The sequence below is a fragment of the Atta colombica genome, unplaced genomic scaffold (assembly GCF_001594045.1).
Source record: "Atta colombica isolate Treedump-2 unplaced genomic scaffold, Acol1.0 scaffold140, whole genome shotgun sequence".
NCBI classification, from domain to species: Eukaryota; Metazoa; Arthropoda; class Insecta; order Hymenoptera; family Formicidae; genus Atta; species Atta colombica.
The window spans coordinates 430,572-439,171 of record NW_017259229.1 but is presented as its reverse complement, the minus strand read 5'-3'; the positions used below and the strand labels follow the sequence as shown (position 1 = coordinate 439,171).

Sequence of the window (8,600 nt, the reverse complement as noted above, 5' to 3'; positions counted from 1 at the left end):
ATATATAAATAATAAAAAAACATGAATGTACAAATATAATAAGTGATGAAAAATTTATTTCAAACTTAGTTGATTTTATATTTACCATATATTTCTATTTTTTTTTATGTAAAAAGATTTTAATCTTTCTGAAGTGAAAATATTAAAATGTTTTTTCAATAATAATAATCACACAGTTATAAATTGTACTTCTAATATAATTATACTTCTAAATATAATTGAACTATAGGTAGGTTCACAATTGTACTATTTTAAAGCCTAGTAAGTCGAAGAAGCAGAGTGGCGCAGTGGAAGCGTGCTGGGCCCATAACCCAGAGGTCCGTGGATCGAAACCACGCTCTGCTAGATTGATTTTTTTTTTATTTATTTATTTAGGCTATCATGTATACAGCTCGTGAATAAATATGTATATATTTTCATGAGTATATATTATTATGCAATCTTATAAAAAAATAATTACTGATTTTTGTAGATATAAGAAAAGCCTATATGCTTCCACAATTTTTTTACAAATTGTATAACACTGACACAATTTGTTACAATTTTTGTGCTAATTCTTTTACACAATATTTGTATTATTAAACATGTTCATCTTGTGTTAAATTAACACAAAAATTGGAATGAACTGTTTTAAGACACAAAATGTAAATTTAACATACATTTTTCAACTGTATATAGTAATGATATCATTAGAGGATTCCTAGGTCGCAGCCGGGCGCTTCGCGCGGTGTTGGCGATCAATGCCGTCATGCGGAATTACATAACAATTTCAAGTGGAAAAACATGAGAAGTGGCAGGCACGATCAATTCTCCCTCTCCCTCGCGTTTCTCTCTTGCATCGTCGCTGCCAATGTTACTTCGCAATTTCTCGTTTATGACCAGCAATAGCAACGACCGCGACAGGGAGCGCGACTAAACATGGAAGTCGTGAGATCGCGGTACCGCTGATATACACCTAGGCACGAACGTTCATAGGCAGGTATAATACACACGCCGTGTACAGATATACACAGAGAATCGGGGCGTACGGCTGGCGTTGAAACGTAGCTCTGGTAGCCGAGGGAAGTCGCCTGATATCGTACTCTCTACTCGTGATTTATTATATTATTCGCGCCGGGTGAGTGCGAGCACCCGAGCTGACAGCCGTGACCAGGTAATGGTCGATGTAGAGAGAGTCAATTCGATCTGTTCAAGAGCCCTCGGCCTAGAGCTGAATCCAGCCAGGGAGTTAGGGCGGGTGCGTGTGCATAGTGTCGATTATCGGATTAAAAGTCACGCGCGTTGCACCTATCCACTCCTAAGCCCGACCTGGTCGAGATTTCTTCGGTCCTGTTATGTGAAGTCCAGTGATGCAAAGTACTTACTTAAAGATGCATCCTACATAAAGTACTTTCAGCAACAAGCGCGATTTGCCTTGTACACATTTTGTATCTTGTGGATTATAAATCAAATTTAGTTCAATTTTATAATATATTTATAATAAATTATTGTAATAAATGACATTTTTGTAATTTAATATTTGTAACAAAATTTACGTAATATTTTTATAGTTATATATATAGTATTTTTATACACGCTCGGAAATCTATCTTCCTCATAAGAATGTTATTAAAATTGAAAAAGATTGAAAACTGTGATCTAAATGGATAATATAAATTATATTATTAGTTTAGATAGAACGTTTTTTCAATTTTTTTTAAATTCACATTAAATAACGAGTTAATTTTCTCAAGGTAGATGCATTAGATGCACATGTTTCAACACTCATATAGTTTTTTATCAGATTTTGTTAATATGACATTAAAAAATAAAAAATTAAGTTATAAAACTTTTATTTTACTGTTATAAACTTTATTTAACTGTTAAAAGTTATAAAACATTTTTATTTTACTGTTTTATAAAATGATTTTATTGCAATAACTATAGCATTAAACCTATCACACAAAAAAGTGAAAAAAAATTATTAATAAGTAAAAAATGAGTAAAGTCTCATTCTTTAAAATTTTCACTCCATTTTATCTTCTTTAAAATTTTTGCGACACATTTCTTTATTTATTTTTTGTTCTAAAATTAGCAAGAGAGCGATATTTTAATGAGCAAAGGGAAAACAGCGCAACGTCGAATGCACGTCGTATTAATTTCTACAGTTCTTCCAAGCTGGAGCTATGTAGAAAATTCTATTTCTTCAGTGTGCGGACTTGTCGCTCTCTCACTGTAGACTAGTTCTGGATTAATTATGCGCGATAAAGTGCGTCGAACACGTGTAACTACATGTGCCGGTACGCGAGCTTGTATCGCAGTACGCGACGTCACGGCCGATCAGATATTTTCTGAAATAATGCCACTCGGTTTGCCGTACATCCCACGTCCGAGGATGGTGTCTTCCTGTTTTTGCCCACGTGTCATTCCCGCTCATTGCATTCAGTTTATACCTCTTGGTCTATATGAAGAAAATTATGGAGCTGAGATCCATCTATAATATATCACCATAATGGACGATGTATCAACTCGATGAGTTTATGTAATGTCACTAAAATTACCGCGTATAACATAATAATTTAATTGCTACAATAAATGCGTTGTCAAGTTAATTCACGAAGACATTCGGAAGATTACGATATCCATGAACAGTGCTTTCACATACATAAAACAACACGAATAGAGAAAATAATTCTAAATAGATTTCTATATTTAGAACATATATTTATCCAGGACAATTGTTTTTTATACATAGAAAGAATGATTTTGCTGAAGAATCTAAAAATTTAGATACTTTTAGAGATACTTTTAGTAGAAAACTTTTTGAGAGTGTATCTCACTTTGAAGAGTGAACTGTTATTCTTAAAGATTGAAAGTTGAATCACTCTTTTTCAAGAGCTCATTTTTTTAAATAAAATTCCACTTAAAAAAATTTAAAGAACGGATTTGAAAATAATTTTGTTGAAATTTTCAAAATAATTATATAGGGCATTCTAATAGGTTGCTAGAATATCAAAATTTTTGCAGCAATACACAATCATTTTTTCGAATTTCTTAAATTGAAAAGAATCTGGAATTCCAGTTGAAAAAAATAATAAAAAAAAAAATAGAATTTTCTGTTAGGTTGAATCATTATAATTCTAATTAAAATAACCACAATTTTCATTGATATAATCAAAATCTTCAGCTTCGTTCATTTTCAACTAGAAGTTTTTTTGTGTACATAATTACTTCGGCAGTCCAACAAAATTTTCAGATTTATATCTATCTAAATTTTTAAATACATCAGCAGAATCGTTCTTTCCACTATCATTGAGAAGCTCATTTATTTTATTTCGAAAATTATGACATGGTTAACTATTTGTCGTGTTTTTTGTCGCGAATTTAAATATCGCTGAAATGGAAAGTCTAAACATGCGATTCGCTGCAACTCGAGGTGAACGAGATAATATACATAAATATCACCATCCTATCCGTAAGTTTATTAAATTCATTAACGACTCGTGCGCTCACTCGAGTACGGACATCGCATTGCACGCGCATTACATATCTCGTACACGTGGATCATAATCGTCGAGATACGAACGTCTAGGTTCGATATAAGCAGCGAAAGCGCAATTTCATCGAGGGAACGTTTCCCGGCGTATTCACACCGATCATAAAACTCCGAATCCCAATAAATATGATGAAGGGGAGAGGGGTTCTCGACGAAACCCGCAGGTAAGCTGGAGAGATGGAAGTTCTGGTTCGCCATTGGGATCCAATGAATTTGAGCGCGGACCGTTTCCATTCTTCTTTTTCTTTCTTTTCTTCTTCCTTTTCCTCCTTTACTAATCGCAACCCTGCTGTGATCGCGAGAACTCTAATTTTAATTAAGGATTACACGATTTTCGTGGTAATCACCATCCGTACCTGAACACACAGTGGACATGTAATTGCATAGCCATGTTCCACCTTCGTCCTGGTGCCCCTTCATTCCTGCTTGCTATATGTATATTGCGGCAATAACGATGAGAATACATTCACTTGTAATTCTCATTGATGAACGATGCGATCGATTATTCTTAGCGCGCCACTGGAACGGCTTTTCCATTTATTTCGCGGCTGCCTGGCAAATTTTATCGGTAGAATAGAAATTAATCTTCTTGAACAAATAATATTCGTTATTCATTAAAGAAATAATGTACCTACACTTTTCATGATATTTTCTATGTAATTACAGATATTAAAAACAATTTTTATCAACATGTATTAATTAAAATTAGTAGTATAATGAAAATCCGCTAAAAATTAAAATAAATAATTGTAATAATTAAACACAAATTTGATTCACATCAATTTTTTCATAAAATAATTAAGAATTAAAATAAGTTATTGTTGCAGAATATTTTTATCTTAATTTTAAGATGCCGAAGGTTTCAGTTGACGAATGAAACTTCAAGTATGCAAGCAGACTACAATTTTTTAATTCTCGTTTAATTTCAATGAATAAATTCTTAGATTAAAATTCAGATACCAAAATACTTAATAAAATAAGAAATTTGTGAAAAAATCGAGAGAAAGATTGACTGAAAAGCTTTATTACAAAAATAATTTATATTTCAAAGACGCTAAAGAATGTATTATGTATAGAAATGCAGTCTCCGTTACACGCAATCGTAATAAAACTAATCTCATGTTTTGCGATCGAATAATAAATCTTCTCCTATACGTTTATCTCTGTGCTATTTATTATAATTGAAATGAATAACCAATTCGTTGTTTATTGTGCCATTGTTCATTGATTGCCGTTATTACACCGCCGGTTTAGTGTAGAGAAGGATAGCGGAGCGTGGAATTTTCTGGGATACGTTGTTTTGCATAACGTGGTCGAGGTCAGGCGGTGTATTTTTAACCCTTTAACTATACAGTATGCATCGTCGGCTGCGCGCTGTTACATTTATCTAACAGCACGTTCGCCGATACTTGGACAGTTCAACAACTGTCCCTCGCAATGCATGACGACAAGGAGCACCGGTACACAACGTACTTCGTATCTTGAAGCTGATCCCGCGTAATAATCGAGTCCCTCTTAAAATCGTCGATCGATAGAGGCAGGCCAAAGTGTAAATTGCCCTTAACGCCACCGCGGCCGTTTATAAACGGCCCGCAATTACATCTTACGTCGTAATAGTTTGTCGTCACGTACCAACGCATAATAGCCCTCCAATCTGCGCGATCGCTCTCGTTAAGTGGCCTAATCACAAATTATATTTTAATCACCGGTCGATACGGAGTCACCATCCCCATGGTCGACTTGACGAGGATATAATTGCACGCTCACGTGCCCGTGCTTCTTACACAAATTATAATCGGACTGTGTGTCAACCGTTTCTGACAAACGTCAGAGGACGGCCCCAAGAAAGTCTCTGATTCGTATCACAAGAATAATCAATGTAATTCCATCCCTCTCCTGGCCGTTAATACCATTATGTTTTCTTGGAAGCGCATTTCAGAGAATTGCAAAAGCCCTCCCGTTATCGATACATATTAAACATTCCCGAACGATATCAGCTGCTATTCCTTCGCCGTAACTTCTTTCGCGGCGGAGACGAGCGTAATTTACACGTGCGATACATTAATGCGATTGCTCGTCCATTCCAGAGCCTTTCAGCGAAGAATATGGCGTCTTCTCGTTTGAGACATTGGAGACACATAATTACTATGTTTAACTATGTGTAAGATGTACGCTGTATTTGATAATATGTTATGTTCCGATATTTTTAATGTGGTAATATATATTTTAACGATTCTAGATGCCATTATGATCATATTAATTTTAATAAAAAATGACAGTTTCTTCTTCATCATATAACTTAATAATTTTTAATATTTATCACATCTTTCCACAAAATATTTTACTGAAAAAAATGTACACAAATACTATATGTTATTCATAATTAAAACAAATTTGGTGTTGTAAGATTATCGCATGTCAATATTTTGCATACACAGAAAGAATAGTTTTGCTGAAGTATTTAAAATTTTAACTAGATGCAGGTCTGAAAATAATTTTACTAAACTATTAAAATAATTATGTAGACCGTTTAAACATTATTAGTAATGCTATAAAAATTGTTTTTTTTTTTGTTGTAACCAGCAGTTTATGTTAAACATATTTAATATTTCACAGTATTGAAATATTATAAAATAATTTTTGTATAAAAGCAAATAATTAAAAATAATGTATTTTAATTTAAAACGTAAATTTTAAGGTAAATAAAAATATATTAATTAACATATCAAAAATATTAATTTTATACCGTTTGAAACGTAAAATGTAATTTAAATTGAACACAAATTTTCCAACAGAACCATTATTTTCAAATCTATTATTTTTATCTACTTATATTATAGTATACCTGTAATATAGTAGTATTATTTTCAAATATACCTATGTATATCTAATTAAATTTTTTAATATTTCAGCAAAATAATTTTTTCCATATGTATATCATCTAAACGTATTATAATATCGTATTGTAATATCAGTTTGATCGCAATTGACTCTTTCCACCTTTATTTCGATCGAATTTAGAGGGAGAAATACGCAACACATAACACACACGTGGAAAGTTAATCGGTTCAGCAGGGAATACAACGTTAGTTTCGTGATATTAGCGAAGTAATTACAGATATTCTTCTGATCAACTTTGTTGAGTTAATCGAGTGCAACCAAATCAGTATTACAAAGTGCACATGCTGAGTTGCAAGTATCGAGCGTGTAAATTACACAGCATCGTTGCACTGACCATGCGTCGCTATTGTCTACGTTTTAATTGAACGTACTTGATCGCGATACAATGGCAAATTTAATACCTTTATCGCAAGAGCTTTAAAAAAAATGGCGAAAGCGTCTGGCGCTTCTCATCCAAGATTTAATTACCTATATGACAATATAATAAGGTCTGATATAATCAGAACTAAGGCATTGCGTAACATGTTAATATTGAATTTTTCGCGTATACATATCATCGTATGATATTCGCGTGCAATATATAATGCGAAATAATTATGAAGCGTTTTAATTATACCTGAATTAAGATATATGTGTCGTTTTCTCCGAGTTTAGACAGATAATGGCGAGAGTTCATGTTATGATTAAGAGACGCGACAGATTTTCAAAGTAAACGTTTAAATACACCGACCATTAAAAGTTATTACACATATTGCGATATTATGAACGAGATGAGTGGACAAATGACTTTGGAATACTCAACATTGACAAGCACATGCTTTTTAATTCGGAAACGATGATAGAATATCTGATGCAGCAATATCGCTGTACCTCGTATGTAATTTGATTGCATAATTAACTCAAGATTGCGCTAATTAATGCTTCGGCCTACAGCAATTAAAGGCCATGGAAATCTACCGCTGGTTCAACCGCGGAATGAATTGCCTTCCTACATTAGGAAATATTCATCTACTTTAATAGCGCTAATAACATACAAAATGTGTAGCTTTGTATTGTTGCATTTTTTCTTAATCGTTTGTTATATTCGTAACTGCGACATTTGGAATCTTTGGAGTAACTGTTTCTCTTCGTCTCAAAAGTATTCACGATGTGCGGTGCAAATATCCGATCTCGGATTCCGAATACATATGAATTTGTATCGATAATGTTAATTAATAGCTTATTGAATATTCCTACATTCTAATAAAGAAACATTCCATTTCATCAATCTGAATGCGAATATTCTGACAGGAAATAACCTTAATAGAATAACATCGTTATGTAAATATTTATCCATACAAAGACGTACATATGAATTTGTATCGATAATGTTAATTAATAGCTTATTGAATATTCCTACATTCTAATAAAGAAACATTCCATTTCATCAATTTGAATGCGAATATTCTGACAGGAAATAACCTTAATAGAATAACGTTATGTAAATATTTATCCATACAAAGACGAATAATTACAATATCAATCTAATAAAAGTTACAAAAAAAAATCTTCAAATATTTTTTAAATTAATTCTTGAGTTGTTATAATAATGTAAATTAAAGTATCAATTTCACTAATCTCGATCTACTCCAGAATTTATATATTCATAAATTTATTCAATTATTTCATACGTTTTTCATTATATTTATTTATTTTATTTATATTCAATTATTTTATATGCTTTATTTTTATATTTTTTTATATATCGTGCAAGATTATTTAGCAAAAAATTTCTTAACGCGAGCTAATGTATATTCGATCGTTTTGTACGTACGTTTATGCAAACTCATTTCGCATTTTCACATGTTCCTGGGTGAATCAATTAATTACAGTACCAGCCTGATGTCATCCGCGCGCGAGTCAGCTTCTCCGCTGATCTGTCTCTTTCTCTTTCACTCTCTTTCTTTCTTCGCGTTTCAGATATCGTTTATTTCTTTTTTCCCGCTTTTTTTCCATGCTCACCGGGCACACCCGAGAGAGGCCAGTCACCGATGGCGCGACGGCGGCTACGGTCCGGTAAGATCCGTCCGTATAACGTTTGTTACCATTGCTCGTTTAAATAATCTCGAAACATGCGTCCGCGGGGTTGCAAGGCACAAGCAAGAGGAAGAGAGGGGGGGAGGAA

The 8,600-nt window shown here is 33.0% G+C and overlaps 1 protein-coding gene and 1 non-coding gene across 2 annotated transcripts in view; one reads left to right on the top strand and one right to left on the bottom strand.

Annotated features, from left to right (window-relative positions):
• The window catches only part of LOC108684846 (aryl hydrocarbon receptor protein 1), a 205,376-nt gene that overhangs the window by 10,348 nt on the left and 186,428 nt on the right, over positions 1–8,600 (bottom strand). The gene's annotated exons all lie outside the window — the stretch shown is intronic.
• Positions 274–345, top strand: Trnam-cau. The gene has a single exon. It is a non-coding gene; the product is annotated as a tRNA-Met (tRNA).